This window comes from Emydura macquarii, unplaced genomic scaffold (genome assembly GCF_026122565.2).
Source record: "Emydura macquarii macquarii isolate MOO-44397 ecotype Brisbane River unplaced genomic scaffold, CSIRO-AGI_Emac_v2 contig_1483, whole genome shotgun sequence".
Taxonomy (NCBI): Eukaryota; Metazoa; Chordata; order Testudines; family Chelidae; genus Emydura; species Emydura macquarii.
Genome location: NW_027131620.1, coordinates 8,389,290 through 8,395,360, shown reverse-complemented (window position 1 = coordinate 8,395,360; position 6,071 = coordinate 8,389,290). Strand labels below are relative to the sequence as shown.

The window sequence follows — 6,071 nt, the reverse complement described above, 5'->3', positions numbered from 1 at the left end:
CAATCCACATTCTGGAAAGGCAAATAACTAAAGGAGAATCTGATTATCTGGCATTTTATTTTAAACTGCATTGGCTAAAGCTGAGTTCAAGTCACTAAGCAGCTGATCCAAAAACTCATTGAAAACAGCGGGACTTTTCCCCATTGATTTCAGTTTCAATCAGGGCCTAAATTCTGATCTGTATCCATACTTTGAACTCTGCCATGCATCAGGGGCTGTTCGGATCTAGGGGTTTGGGTAGGAATCCCTCTAGTATTTATTAAATTTACACATATAGCCCTTACTAACATTGCAGCTAAGAACATAACATAGGAAAGGCCATACTGGGGCAGAGACCAATGGTCCATCTAACCCAGTATCCTCTCTTCCGACAGTGATCAATGCCAGGTGTTTCAGAGGGAATGAAAAGTACAAGTAATCAACAAGTGATCTATCCCCTGTCACCCATTCCCAGCTTCTAGCAAACAAAGGCTAGGGACACTCAGCCTGGTTTTGCATCCCTGCCCATCCTGGCTAATAGCAATTGATGGACCTTTCTTTTTTGAAACCTGTCATAGTCTTGGCCTTCACAACATCCTCTGGCAAGGAGTTCCACAGGTTGACTGTGTGTTGTGTGAAGAAATACTTCCTTTTGTGTGTTTTGAATCTGCTGCCTATTTATTTCATGTGATGACCCCTCATTTGTGTGTTATGAGGAGTAAATAACACTTATTTACTTTTTTCACACCAGTCATAATTTTATAGACCTCTATAATATCCCCCCTTAGTCTTCACTTTTCCAAGATGAAAAGTCCCAGTTTTAATAATCTCTCCTCATAGGGAAGCTTTTCCATCCCCCTAATCATATTAATTGCCCTTTTCTGTACCTTTTCCAATTCCAATATATCTTTTTTGAAATGGGGTGACCAGATCTGCATAGAGTATTGATGTGGGCATACTATGGATCTATGAAGAGGTAATAGGATATTTTCGGCCTTATTTTCTATCCTTTTCCTAATGATTCCCAACATTGTTAGCTTTTTTGACTGCCACTGCACAATGAGTAGATGTTTTCAGAAAACTAGCCACAATGACTCCTGGATCTCTTTCTTGAGTGGTAACAGCTAATTTAGACCCCAACATTTTAAATGTATATTTGGGATTATGTTTTCCAGTGTGCATTACTTTGCATTTATCAACATTGAATTTCATCTGCCATTTTGTTGCCCAGTCACCCAGTTTTGTGAGATTCCTTTGTAACTCTTCGCAGTCTGCTTTGGACTTAGTTAAGTATCTAACCTACTTTACTGGTATACTGTTTATTTTAGGGCCTTAAGTATTTATTTTATTTCTTTTTAAAGCGACAACAAACAGCTTAAAAAAGACTTTAGACACACACACAGGAGAGAAAGCATAAAAAAGATCTTGGTAAACAGACACCTAAAAAATAGCAGCTTTTGTTATTAGTTTCTCTGACATTTAGTGTAACATAACTCAGTCGTTTAGAATTAATATGGGTGTCATGAGCACTTCTAGCAGATTGCTACCCAGATTCAGCCATAGTTGCTTGGACTATTGCTTTAATGTAGCCTTGGACACTCCATATGGGGCAAATATGAGCAGGCAATCACGTGCACATAAGGCCACAAGTGCATCAGAATTGCAGCATTTCCCCGGCTGGGGAGGGCTATGCTGTGCCAATTTTGCACCGCAGGATGTTTCCACCCATCACTGCGTACAGTGGAACAGAGCGTAGTCCCAGGGGGTGTGTGGACAGGCTGGGTTATGTCATCTCATTGGCCCATGCGCAGCGCAGCACAGCACCACTGGGTGAAGACACCACTTGAGTGGAAGTGAGATCCAGCTCCACTACTCCCTGGGCCTCACAGCAGTCACTTCATTGCTTCTTGTGTGTTTAGGGTGAGGAGCCTTGCAGCATTAGGGGAGTGGTGTGAACACACAGCCTGTTTGCTTGCTTGTGCCATCTTGTATGCATTCTCTTCCAGGACTTAGCAACTTAGACTGCTGTTTGCAGAGAGACAGAAGAGAGTTTGACACCTAACTGACGTTGAATTTCACTAAGATTGGGGCACCTGACTCCCCTACAGTCCTTTGAAAATCCTAGCCTTGGCCTCTGTCTCCCCGTTTACTTGTGCATAAAAACTATGACCTACCCAAAAAGGGGTCGGGAAGCTTTATTTATTAACATTTGCAATATCCCTTTGAAGGCCTGACATCAAGGGTGGCAAAGAAGTGCCAAGGGATATTAATAACGGTGCTCATAGGCACCCAACATTTAAACAAAAAAATAGTACAAGGGAGATGTGCTGGGGAGAAGGGAGGGAGTAGCTAATGTTCCTGTAGGGTTAAAATGAAAGAAACCCTGCTGTCCAAGTATAGGTAGATGCCTTTGGATGGGAGGAAAAGGACTATGGATCCCCTTGACGTGAACTAGGTGAATTTAAATAAGAGAACAGAGGTAACATTTTCAGTGTTTTGTTATGCCCACAACCTAATCTCAGCAGTTGAATTATTTCATAACAGCCAGGCATATCTGTAAAACTAATGTTTCAAGCTCCTATGTGATAAATCAAAATAAATCCACTCATCATACTGCAAAACTAGCAGTTGAGTAGCCTTTGAAAAAGTACTTTCAAGATAAAATATGTGCTTGTTGTTTCTGTGTTTTTTAAACAGTGCTGCATCTTCTTCACAGCTTTAGTGATAGAAAAACATTTTGTGTAAAATGTGTGTTTTTCCCTGACATTTAGAGGTCTTGCAAAGTGGTTTATTATAGATCTTGTAGACATTTGGATATTTAATTAAGTGTCAGAAACACATTCTCTATCCCTGTATGAATGAATATGAAGAGTTTATTTATTCACAGTCTATTTGTTATTCTTTTTCTGTTTCTCACACAAAATTATCAGTTGGAAAGTCAATCATCACCGACACTTAGCATTTTTAGGGGTCAAAAATCTAATTAACCCCCAGCAACTGTGCTGGAAATGTTGAATAATGTGAAACAAGTTCTTACAAGAATCTATAGCATCATTCAGGCTTAGTGGTATGTTTGCAACTGGTTTTTCAACTGACCTTTAATGTCATTTTCAAAACACACTCAGGCAGCCAGAAGAGAGAAGTGGAAATAAAGAATAAAGAATCCAAAATGGTATTAATTTTAGCTCCTAAACAACCAAAGTCCTGACTGCAGCCTCTACTCACTCATAACAGTAGTTCTATTGAAGCTGTGCGGTAACTGCGATGAGCAAGGACTGCTGTGAGCAAATGCTGTTCACAGCAAGTACATTATGCAGAACTGAGCCCAGAGTAAAGTTATTGTTGAATGCAAGTGTCTGGCTGTTGGAACAACTTGCACTTCCTGTTTTTAATGAACCAGGGAGACATGAGAACAAGAAATAACCAGAAGAAGAATTCAAAAGAGAGACTCGGAAGGGGTTTCCTTCTCTGTAGACTATCAGGATATGCACTAAAATTCCTCTGTTGATGGTGACTTTGCATTTGGTCCCCAAATTGAATGCATTAAAAATTCTCTTGCACTGCTGATTGGATAACAGTAATGTACATCCCTGGCTCGGTTTTCCTTAGAATCACTCACTCTGTAATGGTAACCTGTGAGAATGCTTTGTTCTAGTTTCCAATGAAGACAGTGGCTTCTGGTTACACCCAGCCATACTGTACATCAGCACATACATGCTAGACCAGAACAGGTTAAAAAACAAACATCCCTCCCCACCCCCAAGCACTACAGTACAAGGATCTTGCACCTATGACTGCCATATGCTTGTAATTGTCACAGTATATTGCCACACTAACCTGAAGCAAATTCTCGTGGCAAGCCCTGGTGTTTCAGCCCATCTCCACACCTCTGCTCAAGACATCAGTGGTCTGTACACTTAGCCCTCTGGCCAGGTCACACTGGGAGTCCCACTCCTTCCAGGGGGACAGTGTCCAAATTAGAAACTCTAAGAACAAAAATTCTTCTACCCTTCCCAGGTTCATCCCGCCGCAGAGTACTCATCCCCGCCAGAGGTTCTGCAGAATCTTCCTTGCTCTGTCACAGAACACTGTCTTCCAGGGCTTTCTCCCTGTAGATCTGGCTCCTCTTGAGCCATTGACCCTCAATACTTCTTCTCTACTGTCTTTTCTCCTAGGCCTACTTTCAGAATCCCCAATCTACCCTCTCCCTTCAGGCATGGTACCAGGGTACAAGGTCTTTCCTACAAGCTTCTTTATAGGCTTTCTTCCTCAGGAAAAAAACCCTCCTAGAAAACTTCCTCTCATTACCCTGCAGTCCTTCTTTTATTGGAACCCCCAGCCTAGTTCTCCCCAGCTGGGTCTAATCCTTAATTATCTGTCTCTCCTCCAGGTGGCGCAGAATGGACTAATAGGGAGCTCCAGCTCCCCTTCACTGTTTCAGGATTAGTGTTCTACCCACTCCCATCACAAACATGAAGATTACAGTTCTTATCATTTGAAGTGCGAAAGTGTAAAGTTAACCTAAGGCTAACTGAACCAAAGTAACTAGATTTGCAGTTCTGGAGAAGAGAGGCTGTTACTGTTGTTGTCTAAAGCTCACTAAAGAAAGCTCATTTACTCAGTCCAATACAATGCAAGATTAAATTAAACATGCAGAGTTAAAAGATTTCCATGAATGTTCCTTGTAATTGTGAAAAAAAAAAGTTTGTCTTGTTTACATGTGTATTAGAATCCCCAGGGACGTGTGCAGAGTGAAAGAATTAATGTCTGAATCTTAGTGGTTGGGATGTCTGTGTGAATGTTGGAATAAGGCTGATGTGAAAAAAAAAACCGAAATAAAATGTCCCGAATTCTTCTTACATCTACACCCTCCAGTCCCAGTTGAAGCCATTGGGGTTGCAGGGATATATCCGACAACAGAGTTAAGCCTATATTATTTGTAACCCCTGCCCAAAATAGCACCTTTAAAGATTTCTTTAAGTATAACAGTTGAGCCTGGGAGTAAGACTGAGAAGTGATGTAGAGCATGGAATGAGCACCAAGGGGGCACAGCCCAGGTTTTTAGGGCAAGATTTAAAAAAAAAAAAAAAAAAGGACTAGTGATCTTGGATGCCCAAGGAGGCCTGATTTTCTTATGGCTGATGCTGAGCATTTTTTGTAAGCATTGCTGAAGCAGGACCTGAAAATCTGACAGGCTGTTTAATTCTTTGACTTTTCCTCTCTCTTCCCATATTACTTTCTTGCAATTCCCCCATTCTAGTCCCCCTCTGTAAAATAGTCTTGGTTAGATTTGGAATTCAGTTACACTGCACTGAAACTATGACTGGAATCAAGGTTTCCTGAGGCTTGGAGAGAATGAGATAATTCCAAGATATACTTTTCATTGGTTTAAAAACAAGAGAGCTTGCGTGTAAATGTGCTGCAAGTGAAATTTAGCATATACGGATATCTCTGGCTACAGCTTGGCACAACGCATGCAGATTCTCTGCCAGTGTACCCTGTACATAGAGCCCTGCATGGACACAATTTATATCCACATCTGATTCACAATCTGCAAACATGGTCAGCAGATATCCGCATCCACAGATATAAAGAGGATATCCACAGATTTTTCAGGGCTCTCCCTATACAGTTCTGCCAATACACCTCACTCCCAGTCTATAGCACACCCCCTCCTCCCTTCACTAGCTAATCCTGGGTTTGTTCTGAGCACAAACTACTTGTCATGCCAAATACGCATTACCTTTGCTCTCCCACGTTTGTCTCTCCTTGGCTGTTTTCCATTTACTTCAATCTGCCTCTCCCCTAAGCTCCTGTAGCCTACACAAACTATACACACACTGATAAACTGGAATAGGTGGGGAAAAAACTTTTGAAGTTACACACATTTATCTGTGGGAAATGGGCACACTAAGGGGTTAATGTATACCTGTTCTGTTAAAATCAATTTAACAGAAAAGAATTGTTTAAAATTTAGTATACACCTAATTTGTGCTTGCAGTCATGGATATTACATGATGTAGCATGTTGGTTGTGTTTGTCTGGAAAACCCCATCTTGCCAGCAGTTGTGGATCTTGCTGGGGAAAGGTAA

The 6,071-nt window shown here is 41.3% G+C and overlaps 1 long non-coding RNA gene across 1 annotated transcript; it reads right to left on the bottom strand.

Annotated features, from left to right (window-relative positions):
* Nucleotides 1-1,586: 1,586 nt before the first annotated feature.
* On the bottom strand, nucleotides 1,587-3,130 carry LOC137157335 (uncharacterized). The gene is made up of 2 exons (XR_010921068.1): nucleotides 3,076-3,130; nucleotides 1,587-2,004 (listed from the first exon to the last, which is right to left on the bottom strand). It is a non-coding gene; the product is annotated as an uncharacterized lncRNA (long non-coding RNA).
* Between the last annotated feature and the right edge of the window lie 2,941 nt (nucleotides 3,131-6,071).